A 24820-nucleotide genomic window follows, 5' to 3' on the forward strand; every position below is an offset into this window, starting at 1 on the left:
ATGAGGACTGCAGATTTAGGTCTCCTCAGATGAGTAGATGTTGTTGAGTCGCGAAGCTTATTGAACAGATACATACTGGAGTATGCGGCACCCATATGAATGGACTAACTTTGGCAAGGAAGATCTTGCGAGCTGGTTATTTCTGGATGACTATAGAGAATTACTGTTGCAAGTTTGTGTAGAAATGTCATAAATGTCAAGTGCACAGTGATTAAAGCCGAGTGTCGCCTAACAAAATTAATGTTGTGAGTTTACCTTAGCCATTTGTAGCTTTGGGTATGGATGTCATCGGTCCGACAAAGCCATCCGCTTCTAATGGAAACAGATTTATTTTAGTTGTCATTGATTGGTTCACCAAGTGGGTGGAAGCATCTTCTTACAAGTCGGTAACCAAGAAAGTTGTGGTTGATTTTGTTCGCAATAATCTGATATGCAGATTTGGAGTGCCAGAATCCATCATTAATTGTAATGGTGCAAATCTCAACAGTCACTTGATGAGAGAGATATGTGAGAGATTTAAGATTACTCACTTAAACCCAACCGCTTAACATCCTTAAATGAATGGAGTTGTAGAGGCCGCCAATAAGAACATCAAGAAGATTTTGAGGAAAATTTTCGACAGTCATCGAGGTTGGCATGAGATGTTAACATATGCTTTGTTGGGGTACTGCACGACTGTCATAACATCGGTTGGGGCCACTCCTTACTTGCTAGTATATAGAACAGAAGAAGTCATACCTGTTGAAGTTTAAATACCGTCTTTGAGAATTATCCATGAAGCTGAGTTAAGTAATGTTGAATGGGTCACCAAGAAGATCTATCAACTAACTTTTATTGATGAGAGGAGAATGATTATTATTTTTCATGGTCAACTGTATCGACAGAGAATGATTCAAGCTTTCCACAAGAGAGTCAGAGATAGAATTTTTGAAATCAGTAGTTGGTACACTTAAGCACATTTTTCCTCATCAAGACGAGTACAAAGGAAAATTTGCCCCAAATTGGCAATGTCCTTACATGGTTCATAAAGTATTGTCTGGAGGTGCTTTGGTCATGTCGGAGATGAATGGCACCGGATGGCCAAAAACGATCAACTCAGATACTATCAAAAGATGCATGCGTGAAGCTTCGGTTTGCATTTACGTGATTTCTTTGTAATTGTTTCGTTTAAAGTTATATTCCTTTTGGAATGAACTACGTCTAACCTGAATTCTCACGAATGAGATACGTAGGCGGCCTATGTTGGCTTTGGTCACTCCTTTTATCCCCTTTAATATATCTTTGTATGTGGACTATGTTCGACCTGAATTCTCAAGAATGAGATACGTAGGCGGCCTATGTCGGCCTCGGTCGGTTTCTTTGTAAAATTTCTTATTATTTTTAACTTTAAGGAGGAACTACGCTTCACCTGATTCCTGCCTCAACGGGATACGTAGGCACCAAGAGGGTTCGGTCATATCTCCCATAAGATTTTTATTTTTCTTTAAAATAGAAACTGGGATAGAATTTTTGAGGGGGACTCAAAAATTCTCAAAAAGAAGATTTGTCCTCAGCAAGTCAAGACTGAAGATACTTCAAAATTTGCAACTGGACAAAATTTTCGAGAAGATCACGAAAATCCATGATTTACTTTTCAACACTTGAAGAGAAGCCGAACTTATAACAGGGACAGAAAAATTTTGAGGACAGCCTCAAAATTTCAACTTGGGTTCATCAAAAGTATGGAGTGACTTGGAATACTCCCCATCGCATAATCAGATATACCTCCAAGAATCAGAGTCAAGGAAGTTTGCTAAGCCTGACGTGACATGACTTGGCAGTGACCTTTTTCAAATACTATTTCTCAAAAATTTTATTTTTTCTTAAATTTTCCATTTTGTGTTTCATTTGTTTTGGAATAAAGTATTTTGTCTTATCTATCAAGGGTGGAGGGATTAGAAAATCAACCATAGATAGCAGGACAAGCAGCAGACAACTGAAGAAACCGACACATATCAATTCATTTTAAACTAACAATTTTTCTGTGGACGCAGGTTTATAGATTTTCTCTGAAATCAGCGAATTACTCCGATCAATAAGTATGGGGAAGTCAAGGGACGAGAAATCTCTCCCAAAATTAGTGGTGTTGCTATAGATGCAGTAATTATTTTATATTTCTTATACCAAGTGCTTGGGTATACAGATGGTTTATTTCAGTCAATTTTCAACAACATGAAGCCTAAAGAATGTCCAGCAAGATTCAAAGATGAATCGAGTGAAAAATCTCAAGAAAGAGTTCACAGTTTCCGTAAAGGACGTCATCTGCATAATAATATCAGATATAATATTACTACTACGTGAAGGGGTCATTTATTTCATTGTCAATCAAAACAATACTCTACCCGAAGGGGTCATTTATTTTATTGTGAATCAAGACAACGCGCTACCCAAAGGGGTAATTTATTTTATTATCGATCAAGATAATGCACAACCTAGAGGGGTCATTTATTTTATTGTCGATCAAAATAATACACTACCCATGAGGGGTCATTTTATGTTATTGTTGATCAGGACGATACACTATCAGGAGAGTCTTTTACCGTTATGGTCAATTGAGATTATATGATTATCCACAAGGCACCCAGAATATCACTATGTTGCTCGATTGAAGCACTATCTTCATTTGGTACCAAGGATGACATCAAGAGTCAATAGTCATGCATCGCGAGTCAATATTCATGCATCGCGAGTTAATAATCATGCATCGTAAGTCAATATTCATGCATCACGAAAGATCATGCATCGCAAGTCAATATTCATGCATCGCGAGTTAATACTCAAACATCGCAAGTCAATATTCATGCATCGCAGAAGATCATGCATCACAAGTAAATATTCATGCATCACGGAAGAGCATGCATCACGAGTTGATATACATGCATCGCTGAAGATAATGCATCGCGAGTCAATATTCATGCATCTCAAAAGATCATGCATCGCGATTCAATATTCATGCATTGCGGAAGAGCATGAATCGCGAGTCAATATTCATGCTTCGCGGAAGATCATGCATCGCGAGTCAATATTCATGCATCGTGGAATAGCATGCATCGCGAGTCAATATTCATGCATCGCGAAAGATCATGCATCGGGAGTCAATATTCATGCATCACGGAAGATCATGCATTTCGAGTCAATATTAATGCACCGCGGAAGATCATGCATCGCGAGTTAATATTCATGCATCTTGGAAGATCATGCATCGCGAGTCAATATTCATGCATTGTGACTTAATACTCATGCATCACGAGTTAATATTCATACGTCGCGAGATGTTATTCATGTCTCATAGAAATTTATGCATCGCGAGAAGATATTCATGCCTCGCAGAAAATTGTGCTTTGCAATAAGATATTCATGCCTCGCAGAAATTTATACATCGCGGGAGGATATTCATACCCCACAAGAAATCATGCATCACGGGAAGATATTCATGCGCCACATGAAATCATGCACTGCCGGAGAAGGAATTCGTGTATCTCAAGAGAAATATTTACCCATCGACATCAACTGCATTCTTTTATTTTGATAAAAGTAAACATCAAGAATAGCATCGAAGACGACATCAAAAAAAGCATTAGCACTTCATCAACTTCATTTATGTTGACATCAAATGAAGAATACATTGAAAATTATATTGCAATCATAATCACATAAGCTTTATTTGCTTTACGTCAAACCGATCAAGTTGACATTAAATATTGAAGGAGAACAACTAAGTGTCAACACAGTAAAAGACACTACCTCTGATATCAATTGCATTTTTATGCTAATGAGTTTTATCTCTGTCTTAGTCGAGAACATCCAGAAGGATGAATTCTCCATAAAAAAACCACTGGTGCAGACGACATCAACATGGATGCAACACAATGTGGAACTTTTCTTAGCAGCAAACTGAGACATAGTCCAAAGAGGAGTGTCAAACTCTTAGGAAGCGAGCAGAAGAGAGACTTCCACCACAATTGAACCACACCCCTATCAGAAGGCATGTTTGTTTTTCTTAGATTCCTTGGTTCGGTCTCGCATCCGGAAATTTTGGTATCTACCGGAAGATATTTTTCAATCCGAGTGATAATTCACCAAGAGCTTTGGAAATTATGTCCGTGTAAATTCTTAATTATGGGTGTCAATTTACTACATTTATGGCTAAGATATTACAATTTTCTTTTTCATGTTCGATCTATTTGTCACTTATCCAGAACCAAAGGTTATCTTGCAGATTTTCTTTTCAACTGATTGAGTTGAACTACAAACAGCCTGATTCCTAAGGTATAAAGGATATATAGGTGAGGTCAATGTCAAAAACTCGGTTGTATTCCAATATTCTCTCTCAAATCTTATTCTCAAGCATTTCGGTCCCTTTCTAATTTGATATCGGGATGACTTTTTGAATTATTTCAGAATCGTGCGTCAAATAAAGTTTAACGAACTACACGTGTCCTGAATTCTCATACAGCCTAAGATATGTAGGAAACCCATTTCCGGAGTTCGGCCATACTTTCTAATGTCCGTACAAAATCCCCCTTCCAAAGGATGAATATGTGGTCGATCCAAAATTTGATTGATCAATTCTATTTTACTAGAATTTCTTGCATCAATCCAAGTAAAATTAGGGACAATTGTTGATGCCCAATTTCGGACCTTCAAAGTTGTAAATCTATTATGACTTTTAAGTGTGCAGAATTCGACCCTAATGTTGTGATAGTAAAGTTGAAGGACGTTCAAGTTGGCTCAGACATTATGAAAAGACTCTAGATCTTGTAAGTGATTTATGTTACTCTTATTTCAAAAGATAGCATTATAAAGTGAGAACACCTACTAATATTTGTATTAGGAGGATTCAAACCCTGAATTTTTTTTTATTTGAGCTTTAAATTGGTCAGCCAAGATAGTAATGGTTCTGGAAAAAAATTATGACTAAATGTGTATGTTATGTATGGAGCGTAAAAAAACTATGCTTGCGAGATACACCTATTATGATAAAAACAAAATTATGTTTAGGGAAACAGTAAATAAACATCAAGTACATACATGTACACTTAACAAGATGATATTTATGATGAAAGCTTTGAAATAAAAGCAATCTTTATCACTTATAAAATTCAAATTTTTTTCTCTAATGATCATAATGTTTGAGAAAAATTTAATACACTTCAAGAGCTTTCTAGTAAATATGACTCTCTTCAATGTTTCAAACAAACTTTTCTTTATTGTCACAAATCTTACAAATTCGAATAAACTTTTATTAATTGTAAGGAATCTTACAAATTCGAACAAACTTTTCATAATTGTAATGAATCTTACAGTCCTTGTAATGTGTAAAAATAAATATATCAAGGGTTTTATGGGATAGAGTGTGGTGCTTTCCCACGCTAATAAATTAGTTTTTAGGGTCTAATTGTCTCATTTTAATAATTGGTATCAAAGCAATTTGATTTATCATGGAGGCCCTTACTAGAAGTAATAGTTTGGAAAAAGCCGAGAGTTTTTGTATGAACCCTGTAAACTCTACTAAAAATGAAATAAAATTGAAAAATCAAGTTTAAGCCTAAAATAATTATCTAATGCCAAAACAAAATATAATCAAATAGGGTGAAAACTCACATGTCTGCAAGAACACATGTTTTATCCGCAGGGTAGGGGGTGGGGGATTAGGGTAAGGGGGGGGGTAAAAAATGAAAAAATTAAAGTTGAAAAATATATTTTTAAAAAAGCTTTAAATTTATCTTTTCAACAAAAATAATTGATTTTTTTCAACAAAAAGATTGTGTTGAAGTTGGAAAATATTTTTCTATGTTTTTTAAGGGAAGTCATTTTCCTTGAATTTGAGAAAAATAAGTTGATTTGGAAAATATTTTACCCAATCAAACACAACAAAATTGAAAAATGTGTTCCTTCATACCAAACACACCCTTAAGTACGCTAAATTTCTAAGAGTCAAAATTATAAGTCTCATACCCCCTCCACCTCCACCACCACCACCACCCCTTCCTAAAAAGGAAAAGAATATTCTAATACTAACCTTCATAATAAAGTTTTTTCTGAAATATACAGACTTATTGATGATGATAGTATCAAGATTCAACTTAAATAAACAGACAATATTAGATAAAAATTTCACTATAAGAATAATCAAGAATATGTTTCAATACATTCACAATAAAGTGAGATTTGTAATATTTAAAATCTAGCAAATACTTGATATAACAATAACAACAACAATAAAAGAAAATGTAATAATATAAAAATTATTTATATTATCGACGAACATTAATTAAACTTCATTTTTCCTTTATGTCTTAGTCCAACCAGTTTGCTTCCCAAAAAGCAAAACAGGTGTCAAAGCGGCATCATTATGACCAATATTATGATTGAGTATTAAATCCATTGGCAAAACATCATCATTGTTCACCACATCAATCACAAAGGTATTTGCAAGTCATATTTGTTCCATTCTTGGATTCATACAAGTTGTAAATAATTGTATCTCAGGCTCTCAAGATTTTAGTCTTAACGGATTGATGTCAACCTTTTGTAAAGCTGAAATTTTTACTACTTTGACAGTAAGAAAACTTAAACTTCCATAGTTGTACTGAGCTATAATATAAGTCAATCCTAAATTTCCATAATTGTGTTGAGCTATAATAGAAGTCAATCTCCTCATTAAGCTAGATGTGAGAGAAGTATTTTATATCATATCTCCTAGCGATCACAAACATTTAATTTCAAACATCATTTGGAGTAAGCACTTTCTGAAAAAAGTTGCTTAAATTCACTGTTATCCTGTAAACAATATTGAAATTTTGACTTCTCACAAGAGGACTTTTTTTAAAAAAAGAATAGAAAGAGAAACATAAACTTTTAGAGTATAAAGTTATGATCCCTAACTAATATTAGATTTTCATAATCCATCCATTAAATATTTTCTAATTTGATTTTTTTACTTTTACTTGTTATTTTTAACAAATGAAGAAAGAAATAATTGTTCCTATTATACCCTCAATTTATTAATATTGAATTAATATCTTTGAAAAATATAACGAGTAAATATGTATGAAACCCTATCAATTAATAGAAATAGAATGATAAATTTAGTATTTCAATCATTAGTTTCCCAATAATTGGTCCAAGTTACAATTAATTAACAAGTAATTGTGAGTAAATGAAGTATTTTAAGGAGGCTTACTTGTTGTCTATACATACCGTTATAGGTGACCTAATAGAATACAAAATCCCTATACTTATTATGTATACAAGTAAAGTTCTTATGAATTTTAACTTTATATGGATCGTTATTCAAAAAATCTTTAGTGTGACATGCAATAACAACAACATGCATATCCAACATAACCTATATGAGAAGTTTGTCCACATACCTTAGTGCATTGACGGTTATGTTCATCCAGAACACCTTTCATGAGTCTTGAATCAGAAATGTTATTGCTTTAACATTCCATGTTAAATTCTGAAAATATTCAAAAATAAAATTAGGAACTTTTAAGAAAATGTAAGAGATTGATAAGTTCAAGTTCAAATATTTTAATTATGTATAAAGTACACAAACCTCAAAATTTGGGTGCTAATTACATCCTAACCTAAAAGTTTTATCATAATATAATAATTTTAGATTTTTCAGAGTTATGTATCGGTATATTATAAAAGAGAAGGAAAAAATAGAGATTGTGTTCTGTTAAGTTGTGCAATTACATAATTTTTCTTTAGTTAATTGATCAAAAACAAACACCAAAAAATAAAAATAATAATATCCAAAAAAGGAACAACAAAGATAGTTGGTCTCACTCAAACAATATTTTTTCTCTCATAAAGTTATTTTTCTATTTATTTCAATTTTTTCCAACAAAGAAAATAATTTTATGAATAGTACTAATAACTATAAGATGACAAAGATCATCAGAAATATTGATTCAACTTTTTTTTTCGAAATGCTATATTATTTTTCTTTCCAAATTTATAAATTTTATGTCTAAAAACGTCCACAAAAACAAAAAAAAAATCATCAGATCTTCTATGACCCTTATTCTTTTACTAGTAAATAAAAAACAAGAGTTTTCATATAAAAATTTAAACAAGAATAACTTTTTAAAATATAAAATAAATAGAAATAAAAATTTATGTGAAAAAATATTAGGAGAATGAAAAGAAATCATACCTGGTTATTTCAAGTATTAACAGCAAAAGCTAAGAAATTTTCAAAAAAAATCACAAAATTATTTTTGATATGATAAACTCAAAAGATAACATCTATATGTCCATATATATGTCGTTTTATATAATTGTTGTTGGAAAACATATATGCACAGCGGAAGCATATCAAGATCTTTTTTGCTTACATTAACAATAGATAACCAATATCGTTTATGTTAAAACATATAAATATAATGAAATTTTATTCAAGAATTACCTCTTGAAGTCTGAGCGGATACATTCATGCAAATTCTCAAGTTAGACAGATCTACAAGATAGTTATGGTCTTCTATAGTGATCTCAAGTAACATCCGATTTCTCTCAAGACTTGAGTGGTCAAGTATCAAATAGAAAACTAATCATCATCTTTTCTAGGTTAGCAGAAACCTATTTATAGAAATTTCTTCCTAACCCAAAAAGGACTAGAAAACCTTATTTTTCTAGTCTTTGAAGTCTAAGCGGATACATTCATGCGAATTCTCAAGTTAGACAGATCTACAAGATAGTTATGGTCTTCTATAGTCATCCAAGTAACATCTGATTTCTCTCAAGACTTGAGTGGGCAAGTATCGAATAGAAAACTAATCATCATCTTTTCTAGGTTAGCAGAAACCTATTTATAGAAATTTCTTCCTAATCCAAAAAGGACTAGAAAACCTTATTTTTCTAGAAGACTAGAAAAATTCATATTATTCTTCCTTTTTCCATACAAATAGAATTCTAAATTCTTTATAAATATGGGCACTATAGGAACCACAAAATTAATTATTGAGGCTTCCTATTATAGAAATAACTCCACAAAAATTAATTTGAATTATTCTTACCATAATAAATTATAAATCATTCCACTAGAAATTTGTAATTGCACTCCTCTATATTGTAATTTTCCATTAAACAATTATGTAATTCCCCATGTTTAGATTTCAGATACTAATCAATTAATGAAATTACTGACGAATTTAACTTAATGATTAATTTCCTCTATAGCATTACTTAACTTATTTCATATGTCGGATTCATAAATCAACTTGCAAGCTTTGACATTATGAAAATTTATAAGTTTTCAAAAAGGCATATCAATCGATCTCTATAAAGAGATATGAATTCGATCAACTAACTTATTATTTCACCAACATATATAATTATCATTCAACTTACAAGGCATATTGACCATCTCAAAATCTCACTTTTTAATAAATCAAAGCGGTAATTAATATATAAAGATCATAATAGTTATATCAGGATTAAGAATATAAGTACATTTAATAGTTTAGAGAATATGTTTTTGTCAGTCAATCTAAAACAAATATCTCTACTCGGTCCCGTTCAATACAAATAAAATGTACTAGCACAAGAAGTTGTAACTTTACCATTTCCATAATCAGCATATATTACATAAAATATTGTGCTACAATCGTACCCGGTGATATGTCCAATTTCCATCCTAGATTGTGAACCAAAAATTTTATACTTATAAGAACCGATGAAATAATCATCTGTGTATAAGCTAAAACTCTACACACTAAATCATCTACTATATAAGTAAATAGACATCATAAACAAATCTATGATCTATTTAAATTGAGCAAGTATTTATTATCTAATAAATATTATTTCTTAACATATGACTAATAGTTTATACCCTAAAAATCTCCCACTTAGATATTTAATCTTGAAAATTGTTAGAATGTTATGTCTAAACACATGATTAATAGTATATACCCTAATAATCTCCCAGTTAGACTCTTAACTATGATTAATAGTATATACCCTAATAATCTCCCACTTACTTCTAAATGATCCTTTTCTTGAAATAAGACGGTTGTGTTAACAATTGCCTTATTTTCTTTAGGACACTATAATAATTCTCTTTCAGTCGTTAAGATATCCAATAAACACAAACATTCTATTCTTAATTCTAATTTTCTTATTCTGCCACTCAAAAAATGTGTTGGACAATTCTATATCTGAACATGTCACAGATAAGACTTACGTCATCCAACTAGTTCTATAGTTGTCCAAGGTACTGATATGAAAAAAATTGAATTAAGAATGTGATATGTAGTTATTAGAACCTATACCGAAATAAACAAAATGACTATAATACTTCAATAATTAATCTTTTCATCTTCATAAAAATCTACTTCTTTTCTCTTCTACACCAATCTATTATATTTCATGATGTTATATTAGTTTATTTTAAATATTTTGACCAATTTATCAAGATATTCATACTACCAAAGAATCAAAATAATGTATGTTCATATCATGAGTAATAGTTTGTGGAAATCTTAGAATACTCAAACTCACCTCTTGCCTGAATATTCATTTACCTCACAAATCAAGATAGAACAATTCTAACTTATAACTACCACCTTTTCCTTTTTAAGAGAAAAAGTCTCTAAGTTATCTTTCCTTTTAAACAGAACTCACATGTTGGTAGTGACTTCACTTTTAATGTCCATCCATTAACCAACCTCGAAGTTCTATTCAAAATAAATAACTTAGACACTAGTGTACAATAACTTTCATTCAATTTAAAAGATACTTTCTCTTATGAGATATTATAAAATTCAATTTATAAGAGATAATATTAATAAAAAAATCATGCATCAATATACCACAAGAAATAAAATATTTATCAAACTCAATGATAGGAGTGTTACAAATAAATATATCAATTACTCATCTCTTATCTAGTTAGAAACTGAAAATAATTTCTTCAAACATAAGATACATTTACAATGCATTCTTTAAATTAATCTTTTATCTCTACCAAAAGAAAACCTTCAGTAGTACTAAGTGGGTGCGTAAAGTCTATTGAGAATATGAGGTACAATATTTCGAATAATCCTAAATAACAAAATTCAAGGCTCATTTATACATATATATCCATGCATCTCGAATAGCCAATCATTGGGATTGGAGAACTACTCATGCAATCCAAATGTACAATGACCGATTATTCACTCCATAAATTTATACAGACCTAACTCAGTTGGAGAGTGTACTTTTAGATTAAGTCAAGTGAAAATCCTTTACCTACGTTGATTCAATCTTATATTACTCAGTTTAGGGGAGTTAATATAGGTTATCAAAACTAGACGATGAAATACATAGTGACTTGTATCAATTTCATCCGATGTGGAGAAAGGTCTAAGCCAACACATAAAACTAATATTTCACTACTATTTAATTCAATATGACCAAAAACTCATATAAAGATCAAAATCTACCAAATTTCTGATCAATCAGAGTTCTTTCTTTTTTCGAATTCAAAAATATGATCAATTTGGTTGGAAATGTTGTTTGACCAAAATAGAATTTAAGATTTTTCCGCTCAGTAATTCTTATTATATATCATCATTTTGTGAAATAGATACATGAATCAAGAATAAAGAACGAAATTCTAAAATTTCAAAAGAAAAGTATGGTTATGTATACATTGAATATTTAAATTCAAAACACACCTCATGGATATCCATGCATCTTAAACAATAAATTTTGATGAAAAAATGACTACTCATGCAATATACATATGTGATGTCAGATATTCACTTCAACAAATTTAAAACAAAAGATAACTCAGTTGGAGAGTATATGTAAATTTAAGTCAAGTGAATATCATTATCCCTAGGTGCATTGATCCAATATATTACTTTGTTTCAGAGAGTCAATACAAATAATCAAAACTAGAGATTAAACTTTAATGAGTGTATTAATTTCATCCGATAGGGAAGAAGGCTTAAGCCAACAAATGAACTTAATACTTCACTAAAATTTAATCATGAACACCATAGAGAATAATCTCAATCACCACCATATCTTATTCGAGTAATTTTTCATTAAAATTAATTTTTAAAATACAAAGAAATATCTAAATTATCTAAATGACCTCAAACTGAAAAATTACTTCATAACCATGAGTATTTCAAATTTTATAGTTTCGATGAACCTACCGAATTTTAGATCGATCGGAATTCAAAAATAATATTTATCTCCAAATCTATAATCAAATTCAGATTCAAAAGATTTGAGGAAAATTGAATAAATTTACATTCTTATCATATACCAATTTATGTTAACTCATCACGCGTATTCATGTACCGACCACATATAACATAAATAAAACCAATATAAAGGATTTCATTCATACTAAATCACGTTTTAATTCCAAAGAACAACTTTAAAATCATTTTAATGACCTCAAAAAAATATAACCACATATCAATGAGTACTTCTTACTAGGCCGCTATGAATGAACTTACCAAATTTCAGGTCAATTGGAATCTTTAAAGAATTTTTATTTCCAAAACTATGACCAAATTCAAATTCAAGTGATTTAAGCATCTTTTGGAATTAAAACAAAATGACCTACATTCTTATCACATATCAGTTTTCATTAAATAGCTATGTACAATCATATTCCTAATTAAACATAAACACAATTGATATAAAGAATGATCTAAACATACTCAAAATAAATTTTAATCCAACAAACTACCTAAACCCATCTACACGATTTTCATTGGCACAATCAAATTCAAGTAAATCAAATATCATCAAATTCATGACCACCTAAATTATGACAAAATTTGAAAAAAAAATAATCGTTTTAGGCATAGTTAAATATTAAAATAACTTGATTCAAATTTTCATTCTCTTTTTAATAATTATCTCATGTGTGCATGGCATACTTGTGTCATGTCTTCAGGCTAAGACACACAACTAATCTCTTTGCAACATATTGTTCTCTCAATTAATACACTTGAGAATTCAAGATATTATATGTCTCCCTTTAAACTGATAATTATCTTTAATATCTATTCTCATGAATTAATTTAAGTATTACTAATATATAAAGGTAAATCTCCTTCCGAGTAAAACCGTCACTATTATACATTTATGAAGAACAATTCATACATGATACATTGAGAATATTCTAACGACTCAAATAAATAGATCACTTTCTTAGATTCTATTTATTTATCATATCCTCAACTCACATATTGTAATATAAAAACTATGTCACATGTATAAAGCCTTAAGAATCATTAAGGATTTTGAAGTGATTTATTTATTAAGCATAAAATTCATAATTTATACATTATGAAAACTGTGAGAGAAAATAAATACTCATATAATTAATTTAATGAGGTCAAAGATTATTGACTTAAGCCTAAACAACACATCAAAAAAATATTTAGACCATTAATCCACGAATTGAAACACTAAGAAATTGCCTTGCCAAAAAAAAATTGCCTTTACTCCCAAACATTCTAATTCAAATCATAATGGGCTAATGATTGTGTGTTCGTTTTAGCCAATCATGACCAAGTACATGCCAAAACATGCTTGTATTTATTTAGTCAAAGTACCAAGAAGACTGATCAAACTATCGCAATGTAACGACCTGTTTAGTCGTTTTGAGCAGCAGATTTTATTTCTGGAAAAACAGGCTGAGACGACGGAACCCACGACGGAACGTCATGGGCACGACGGACCGTCGAGGGTGTCTCGTTTCAAAACACTTAGAAAATCTGAAATTGGATACTGAAAATCGACTCTCTGAACTTTGTAACGAAATGGCAGGACGGACCGTCACAGGTGTGACGGACCGTCATAGACCCTTAGTGGAAATTGGGTCTCTGAACTTTGCGACGACCTGCAGGACGGACCTTCGCAGGCACGACGGCCCGTCACAGGTTGCACAATCCCAGTCTGGCTCGGATTTCTTAATACGTTTTAAGGGACGTTTTTGACTATTCTTGCCTTAATTATAAAGTTAGTGGGTTAATGTTAATAAGTCTAATTACTTGGGGGCTAAAAGAGGTAACCTTAAGTTAATTAGTGGGGCATTATTGCCATCTTTTATTCTTAATTATATACTAATTAGGGTAAAAGAAAGAGGGTTGGAATAAGAAAAATAAGAAAGGACAAAGAGAGACAGAAAAAGAAAGAGAACGAGTAGAGAGAGAGAGACGAAGGGGATAGCAAGGATTTTGAGAAGATAGCTTGTTGATCGCAATTCTTCGGTGGAGGTAGGTTATGATTTTCATGCTTTCATAGTAAACTTTTAATAGAGAATGATATGTATTGGTAGTATTGTAAACCCTGCTATGTGCTTAATTGTATGCATGCATGAACGTGATTATATAATTGTGATTATATTAAGTATGATGAAGTTATTGAATCCCAAATCTTGATAAAAACCTAATCTCTTTTTAATGATGATGCCTTGGTAAGGGAGAAGGCTTGATGAACTAAAGTAATGAGATTGATGATGCATTGGTAAGAAAGAAGGCTTGATGAATTGATGGAAGGAGATTAGGGGATCGGGTGTCACGAACCGACACGTAGAATTAGGGGATCGGGTGTCACGAACCGACACGTAGAATTAGGGGATCGGGTGTCACGAACCGACACGTAGAATTAGGGGATCGGGTGTCATGAACCGACACGTAGAATTAGGGGATCGGGTGTCACGAACCGACACATAGTATTAGGGGATCGGGTGTCACGAACCGACACATAGAATTAGGGGATCGGGTGTCACAAACCGACACGTAGAATTAGGGGATCGGGTGTCACGAACCGACACGTAGATTTAGGGGATCAGAGTGTCACGTACCGACACAAGAAGATTAATGAATATGAGGGATCGGAGTGTCACGTACCGACATAAGAGGATTAATGAATATGAGGGGCGGAGTGTCACGTACCGACACAAGAGAAATAAAGATAATGAATCTCGAAAGATGTTAATATACTCAATCTAATGAACATAATTCCCAAATGAGTATGGTATTGAGGCTTGAGTCCTCATGCGTGAACTTGACGGTAATTGTTAATGATATAGTACTTGTTGTTGCTACATGTTGAGTATCATGGCTGATTTTAGGATATTACTTGGTATATATTGATTTCTATTTTGAGTTGGCCGATGATATCTACTCAGTACCCGTGTTTTGTACTGACCCCTACTTTTATATTCTCTTCTTGTTTATTTGTGGAGTGCAGCAAACGTGCTATCGTCTTCAACTCAACAGTAATTCAAGCCAGTCTTACTACATCGGAAATTCAGGGTGAGCTAATGCTTCTAGCTTGGACTGGATCTTCTTCTTCAAGTCTTGATGCCTTGAACTTCCGGCATGGACTAGCTTCTTATATATTTTTAGCTTTTAGAATACTCTTAGTTTAGTCGTTTGATTGTAGATGTTCTTGTGATGATGACTTCCAGATTTTGGGGAATAATAGATGTTGAATTTTAGAAGTTAATGAATTGGTCTTTATTTAATGAGTTTAAGTCTTCCGCATTACTTTCTGTTGATATTATATTGAAATGTTAAGGTTAGATTGGTTGGTTCGCTCACATAGGAGGGTAAGTGTGGGTGTCAGTCGCAACTCGGATTTGGGGTCGTGACAAACTTGGTATCAGAGCATTAGGTTCGTTGGTCTCATCACACAAGAACGAGTCTAGTAGAGTCTTAAGGAATGGTAGGGGGACGCCTTTACTTTTCTTTGAGAGGCTATAAGACTTTAGGAAAATTTCATTCTTTCTTTCTTTCTTTCATGCTACTACTTGAATCCAATTGGTATCTAGGTGATACAAATTGGTATCTTACCATCTTCACTCTCTTTCGCAGATGGTTAGAACTAGAGCAACGACTACGCCAACATCAACACCAGCACCGGCGGTACAGGGTGCGTCTGAGCAAGCCACTGGGGCTGTAGCTCGAGGAAGAGCAGCGGCAAGAGGCCGTGGTAGAGGTCGTGGGAGGACGTCCTCTAGGGGAAGAGGACGAGCACCTAGCCCATCTGATACTAGGACAGTGACTCCTCCACCGACTGAGGAAGTAATAAGAGAAGAGGAGGATGGGGAAACTGAACAAGTGCAGAATGAGGGATTGCCACCTCAACCTACCCCAGAAATGATCAATCAGGTTCTCGCCTATCTCAGTGGGTTGTCTGATCAAGGTCAGGCACCTCCAGTGTTTTCTGCGCCAACACCTCCGATTTCAGAAGTACAACATGCAGCCACTATGGCTCCTCGTATGGATGCCTCATTGGACATAGGCACATTCCCACGTCTGACTACTGGGCCTATAATGACAAATGATCAGCATGAATTTTTCAGTAAGTTCTTGAAATTGAAACCTCCGGTCTTCAAGGGTGCTGAATCGGAGGATGCTTATGATTTTCTGGTTGACTGTCACGAGCTACTACACAAGATGGGTATAGTAGAACGGTTTGGTGTGGAGTTTGTGACTTATCAGTTTCAAGGGAACGCCAAAATGTGGTGGCGGTCACATATTGAGTGTCAACCAACAGAGGCACCACCTATGACTTGGGCCTCATTCTCTAGCTTGTTTATGGAGAAGTATATCCCCCGAACTTTGAGGGATAGGAAAAGGGATGAGTTCTTGAGCCCAGAGCAAGGTAGGATGTCGGTCAATGCATATGAGGATAAGTTTCATGCATTATCCCGGTATGCCACCCAACTATGTTTCAGTCCACAAGAGCGGATTCGCCGTTTTGTGAAGGGGTTGAGGTCAGAGTTGCGGATTTCAGCCTTACAGGTAGCGGCTACGGCAAAATCCTTCCAAGAGGTGGTAGACTTCGTGATAGAGGTGGAAGGAGTGAAGCCAGATGACTTCACCACGACATCGACATCAAAAAGGTTTCGAAAGGGAGGCGAGTTTAATGGTTCTTACTCTAGAGGACAAGGTTCCGGAGGTTACTCAGTTCGACCAATTCAGTCTTCACTACAGACTGTAGTTGGGGGTCCACCTCAGACCGGTCAACACTTCTCTCAGAGACCTATGCTTGACTCCAGAGAGTGTTATGGATGTGGGGAGACTGGACATATTAGGAGGAATTGTCCAAAACAGAGTTATAGACCCCCAATGGCTAGAGGTAGAGGTACCAAAACGGCCGAGGTGATGGGCAAACTGGAGCCACTACATCACAACATGGTAGGGGCAACGGACAGATGAACGATAGGGCCCATTGTTACGCTTTCCCTGGGCGGTCTGAAGCGGAGGCATCTGATGCTGTCATCACAGGTAATCTTCTGGTTTGTAATTGCATGGCTTCTGTATTGTTTGATCCTGGATCCACGTTTTCTTATGTATCTTCCTCATTTGCTAATGGTCTAAATTTACATTGTGAATTACTTGATATGCCTATTCGTGTTTCTACTCCGGTGGGTGAGTCTGTGGTAGTTGAAAAGGTGTATAGGTCTTGTTTGGTGAACTTTGTGGGGAGCAACACTTATGTAGATTTGGTTATCTTAGAAATGGATGATTTTGATGTAATTCTTGGTATGACTTGGCTTTCTCCGCAATTTGTGATTTTGGATTGTAATGCTAAAACGGTGACGTTAGCCAAGCCTGGGACAGATCCGTTAGTTTGGGAGGGTGACTACACTTCTAATCCGGTGCGTATCATCTCCTTTCTTCGTGCTAAGAAAATGGTTAGTAAAGGGTGTTTAGCTTTCTTGGCACATCTCAAGGATGACACTACCCAAGTACCCTCGATTGAGTCGGTTTCGGTGGTCCGTGAGTTTCTGGATGTGTTCCCTGCAGATCTTCCTGGTATGCCACCAGATAGGGATATTGATTTTTGTATTGACCTTGAACCGGGTACTCGCCCCATTTCGATACCCCCTTATAGAATGGCTCCCGCGGAGTTAAGAGAGTTAAAAGCCCAACTTCAAGAGTTGTTAAACAAAGGCTTTATTAGACCAAGTGCATCTCCTTGGGGTGCTCCGGTTTTGTTTGTAAAGAAGAAGGATGGGAGTTTTCGAATGTGTATAGACTACAGACAACTAAACAAGGTAACCATAAAGAACAAGTATCCTCTTCCCCGCATTGATGACTTGTTCGATCAGTTACAAGGTGCTTGTGTCTTCTCTAAGATTGACTTGAGATCCGGTTATCATCAATTGAAAATACGGGCAACGGATGTGCCAAAGACTGCTTTTCGAACGAGGTATGGGCATTACGAATTTGTAGTGATGTCTTTTGGTCTAACGAATGCCCCTGCTGCGTTCATAAGCTTGATGAACGGGATTTTTAAGCCATATTTGGACCTCTTCGTGATCGTATTTATTGATGATATATTGGTATACTCAAAGAGCAAGAAGGAACATGAAGAGCATTTGAGAATGGTATTGGAAATGTTGAGGGAGAAAAAGCTTTATGCCAAGTTCTCTAAGTGTGAGTTTTGGCTAGATGCAGTGTCCTTCTTGGGGCACGTGGTTTCTAAGGATAGAGTGATGGTGGATCCTTCTAAGATTGAGACAGTGAAGAATTGGGTAAGACCTACTAATGTGTCAGAAATAAGGAGCTTTGTTGGGTTAGCTAGCTACTACCGTCGATTTGTCAAGGGATTCTCTTCTATTGCTTCCCAATTGACGAACTTGACTAAGCAGAATGTTCCATTTGTATGGTCGGACGAGTGTGAGGAAAGCTTTCAGAAGCTCAAGACTTTGTTGACTACCGCACCTATCCTTACCTTGCCAGTAGAGGGTAAGAACTTCATTGTTTATTGTGATGCATCCTATTCTGGTTTGGGTGCAGTACTAATGCAAGAGAAGAGTGTGATTGCTTATGCTTCAAGGCAATTAAAGGTGCATGAACGTAACTATCCAACTCATGATTTGGAATTGCCTGCGGTAGTGTTTGCATTAAAGCAATGGAGACACTATTTATATGGGTTAAGTGTGAGGTCTACACGGATCATCGTAGCCTTCAGTATGTCTTTACTCAGAAGGATTTGAACTTGAGGCAACGGAGATGGATGGAGCTACTAAAGGACTACGATATCACTATCTTGTATCATCCGGGAAAAGCGAATGTTGTAGCGGATGCTTTAAGTAGAAAGGCGGGAAGCATGGGAAGCCTAGCTCACTTGCAAACTTCTAGACGCCCATTGGCTAGAGAGGTTCAGACTCTAGCTAATGACTTGATGAGATTAGAAGTAAATGAGAAGGGAGGATTGTTGGCTAGTGTGGAGTCAAGATCTTCTTTTCTTGACAAAATTAAGGGAAAACAGTTTGATGATGAGAAACTTAGAAGAATTCAAGATAAGGTATTGCGAGGAGAGGCTAAGGAAGCAAAAATCGATGAGGAAGGTGTTTTGAGGATCAAGGGAAGGGTATGTGTACCCCGTGTTGATGATTTGATCAACACTATTCTGACAGAAGCTCATAGTTCAAGGTATTCTATACATCCGGGTGCCACCAAGATGTATCGTGACCTAAAACAACACTTTTGGTGGAGTAGAATGAAGCGTGATATTGTTGACTTTATTGCCAAGTGTCCAAACTGTCAACAAGTAAAGTATGAACACCAAAGGCCCGGAGGAACACTTCAGAGAATGCCCATTCCGGAATGGAAGTGGGTAAGAATTGCAATGGACTTTGTGGTTGGTCTTCCAAGGACAATGGGGAAGTATGACTTCATTTGGGTGATTGTTGATAGGTTAACTAAATCTGCTCATTTCATTCCGGTAAAGGTGACTTACAATGCAGAGAAGTTAGTCAAGATCTATATCTCAGAAATCGTTCGATTACAAGGGGTTCCACTATCCATCATATCAGATAGAGGTACGAAGTTTACTTCTAAGTTTTGGAAAACATTGCATGCGGAATTGGGTACTAGGTTGGACCTTAGTACTGCGTTCCATCCTCAGACCGATGTTCAGTCTGAAAGGACGATTCAAGTGTTGGAGGATATGCTTCGTGCATGTGTGATAGAGTTTGGTGGCCATTGGGATAGCTTCCTACCCTTAGCGGAGTTTTCATACAATAATAGCTATCACTCAAGTATTAATATGGCCCCATTTGAAGCATTGTATGGGAGGAGATGTAGGTCTCCCATTGGTTGGTTTGATGCATTCGAGGTTAGACCTTGGGGTACTGACCTTTTGAGGGATTCGATAGAGAAAGTGAAGTCTATTCAAGAAAAGCTTCTAGCGGCGCAAAGTACACAAAAAGAATATGCAGATCAAAAGGTTAGAGACTTAGAGTTCATGGAAGGTGAACAAGTCTTGTTGAAAGTTTCGCCAATGAAAGGGGTGATGCGATTTGGTAAGCGAGGTAAACTTAGCCCAAGCTATATTGGTCCATTTGAAGTACTTAAACGAGTAGGGGAGGTGGCTTATGAGTTAGCCTTGCCTCCAGGGCTGTCCGGAATGCATCCGGTATTCCATGTGTCTATGTTGAAAAGATATCATGGGGATGGAAATTACATTATCCGTTGGGATTCAGTTTTGCTTGATGAGAATTTGTCTTATGAGGAGGAGCCTCTTGCTATTTTAGATAGAGAAGTTCGCAAGTTGAGGTCAAGAGAGATTGCATCCATCAAGATGCAATGGAAGAATCGACCGGTTGAAGAAGCCACTTGGGAGAAGGAGGCGGATATGCGAGAAAAATACTCATATCTGTTTACAGATTCAGGTACTCCTTTTCGCCCTTGTTTTCCGTCTTGTGATCGTTCGGGGACGAATGATGGGTAAATTGGTATCTAATGTAACGACCTGTTTAGTCGTTTTGAGCAGCAGATTTTATTTCTGGAAAAACAAGCTGAGACGACGGAACCCACGACGGAACGTCATGGGCACGACGGACCGTCGAGGGTGTCTCGTTTCAAAACACTTAGAAAATCTGAAATTGGGTACTGAAAATCGACTCTCTGAACTTTGTAACGAAATGGCAGGACAGACCGTCACAGGTGTGACGGACCGTCATAGACCCTTAGTGGAAATTGGGCCTCTGAACTTTGCGACAACCTGCAGGACGGACCATCGCAGGCACGACGACCCGTCATAGGTTGCACAATCCCAGTCTGAGTCGGATTTCTTAATACATTTTAAGGGACGTTTTTGACTATTCTTGCCTTAATTATAAAGTTAGTGGGTTAATGTTAATAAGTCTAATTACTTGGGGGTTAAAAGAGGTAACCTTAAGTTAATTAGTGGGGCATTATTGCCATCTTTTATTCTTAATTATATACTAATTAGGGTAAAAGAAAGAGGGTTGGAATAAGAAAAATAAGAAAGGACAAAGAGAGACAGAAAAAGAAAGAGAACGAGTAGAGAGAGAGAAACGAAGGGGATAGCAAGGATTTTGAGAAGATAGCTTGTTGATCGCAATTCTTCGGTGGAGGTAGGTTATGATTTTCGTGCTTTCATAGTAAACTCTTAATAGAGAATGATATGTATTGGTAGTATTGTAAACCCTGCTATGTGCTTAATTGTATGCATGCATGAACGTGGTTATATAATTGTGATTATATTAAGTATGATGAAGTTATTGAATATCAAATCTTGATAAAAACCTAATCTCTTTTTAATGACGATGCCTTGGTAAGGGAGAAGGCTTGATGAACTAAAGTAATGAGATTGATGATGCATTGGTAAGAAAGAAGGCTTGATGAATTGATGGAAGGATATTAGGGGATCGGGTGTCACGAACCGACACGTAGAATTAGGGGATCGGGTGTCACGAACCGACACGTAGAATTAGGGGATCGGGTGTCACGAACCGACACGTAGAATTAGGGGATCGGGTGTCATGAACTGACATGTAGAATTAGGGGATCGGGTGTCACGAACCGACACGTAGTATTAGGGGATCGGGTGTCACGAACCGACACGTAGAATTAGGGGATCGGGTGTCACAAACCGACACGTAGAATTAGGGGATCGGGTGTCACGAACCGACACGTAGACTTAGGGGATCGGAGTGTCACGTACCGACACAAGAGGATTAATGAATATGAGGGATCGGAGTGTCACGTACCGACACAAGAGGATTAATGAATATGAGGGAGCGGAGTGTCACGTACCGACACAAGAGAAATAAAGATAATGAATCTCGAAAGATGTTAATATACTCAATCTAATGAACATAATTCCCAAATGAGTATGGTATTGAGGCTTGACTCCTCATGCGTGAACTTGACAGTAATTGTTAATGATATAGTACTTGTTGTTGCTACATGTTGAGTATCATGGATGATTTTAGGATATTACTTGGTATATATTGATTTCTATTTTGAGTTGGCCGATGATATCTACTCAGTACCCGTGTTTTGTACTGACCCCTACTTTTATGTCCTCTTCTTGTTTATTTGTGGAGTGCAGCAAACGTGCTATCGTCTTCAACTCAACAGTAATTCAAGTCAGTCTTACTACATCGGAAATTCAGGGTGAGCTAATGCTTCTAGCTTGGACTGGATCTTCTTCTTCAAGTCTTGATGCCTTGAACTTCCGGCATGGACTAGCTTCTTATATATTTTTAGCTTTTAGAATACTCTTAGTTTAGTCGTTTGATCGTAGATGTTCTTGTGATGATGACTTCCAGATTTTGGGGAATAATAGATGTTGAATTTTAGAAGTTAATGAATTGGTCTTTATTTAATGAGTTTAAGTCTTTCGCATTACTTTCTGTTGATATTATATTGAAATGTTAAGGTTAGATTGGTTGGTTCGCTCACATAGGAGGGTAAGTGTGGGTGCCAGTCGCAACCCGGATTTGGGGTCGTGACACGCAAGAACCTAATCAACCGCCAACTTTCAATTTATTTTATTTTTTTATTTTAAAATTACGAAGTTGGTCCAGGCGTATCTTTGATTCTTCTCATTGGCAGAACTTGCAGAAACTATGGTATTGTCCTTCTCTTCTCTTCTCTTGACCGATACAAAATACATTAATAAATTTTATGTTCATAAGCGTGCAAAATATATATTATCTAGGGAGGTTTTAACCAAATTAAGTCATTATATAAAGCAATTCATCAAAATAATATGTTTTTTTAAAATTTTACAAAATTAGTATAAATGTATTTCATAGTAACGTTTTAGGTATATTTTATTTTTAAAAAACTGACAGTGTTAGATTGATAAACGTTACTCACAGTAACATTTAATTCCTAAAACATTACACACAGTAATATTTTAGGAATAAAATGTTACTCAAAATAACGTTTTAGGATTAAACCGTTACTTACCGTGACGTATATCAATCTAACACTGTTAGTTTTTAAAAAACAAAATATACTCTAAAAAGTTACTGTGAAATATGTTTATACTAGTTCTGTAAAATTTTAGAAAAATGTATTATTTTGATAAATTGCTTTATATAATTGTTTAGTATGGTCAAAAATTCTTATCTAGGTTACTTATTGTCAATAGTTGGAAAACTATATGCACAACGTAAATATACAAGATCTTTACTGCATACATGAATAATAGGTAATCATTACATTTATGTTAAAACATATATCATGCTAGAACACATAAACATAATGAAATTTAATTCAAGATTTACCTCTTGAAGCCTGAGCGGATACCTTCATGCGAATACCCAAGATAGAAAGATCTTCAAGATAACTGTGGTCTTATATAGTGATCCCTAGTAACATCCATACTCTCTCCATGCTTGAGTGGACAAGTATAGAATAGAAAATTAATCATCATGTTTTCTAGGTTAGGAGAAACCCTATTTATAGAGATTTCTTCCTAATCGAAAAAGGACTAGAAAACCTTGTTTTTCTAGAAGATTGGAAAAATCCATATTATTCTTCCCTTTTCCATAGAAATGAAATTCTGAGTTCTATTTAAATATGGGCACTATAGGGACCACAAATTTAATTAGCGAGACTTCCTATTATGGAAATAACCCAAATAATTAATTTGAATTATTCTTACCATAATTAATTACAAATCATTCCACTTGAAATTCGTAATTACACTCCTCTATTTCCTAATTTCTCATTAAACACTTATGTAATTTCCATGTTAATATTTCAGATACTAATCAATATATTAAATTACTGACCAATTTAACGTAATGATTAATTTTATTTAGACAACTACTTAACTTATTTAATGTGTTGGATTCATAAATCCACTTGCAAGATTTGATACGATGAAAACTTATAAGTTTCTCAAAACGGCATATCAATCAATCTCTACAAAGAGACATCGATTCCATCAATTAACTTATAATTCCACCAATATATATTATTATCATCCAACTTACCAGACATATTGACTCATCTCAAAATCTCACCTTTTAATAAATCAAAATGATAATTAATATATACATATCATAATAGTTATATGAGGATTAAGAATATAAGTACATTTAATAGTTTAGAGAATATGTTTTGTCAGACAGTCTAAAACAACTATCTCTACTCGGTCCCGTTCAATACATACGAAATGTACTAGCACAAGAAGTTGGAACTACAGTGTTCCCATAATCAGGATAAAATACACATAATCTTGTGCTACAATTATGCCCGGTGGCATGTCTAATTTCCATCCTAGATTGTGAACCAAAAAGTTTATACTTGTAAGAACCGATGATGTAATTATTTGTGTATATATAAGCTAAAACTTTACACAGTAAATTATCTACTGTATAAGTAAATATACATTATACACGAATTTATGATCTATTGAGATTGAGCAAATATTTATTCTCTGATAATATTATTTCTAAACATATGGTTAATAGTATACAGCCCAACAATTGTACCATGTATATTGTAGTGATTATAGA

The sequence above is a fragment of the Solanum lycopersicum genome, chromosome 12 (genome assembly GCF_036512215.1).
Source record: "Solanum lycopersicum chromosome 12, SLM_r2.1".
Taxonomy (NCBI): domain Eukaryota; kingdom Viridiplantae; phylum Streptophyta; class Magnoliopsida; order Solanales; family Solanaceae; genus Solanum; species Solanum lycopersicum.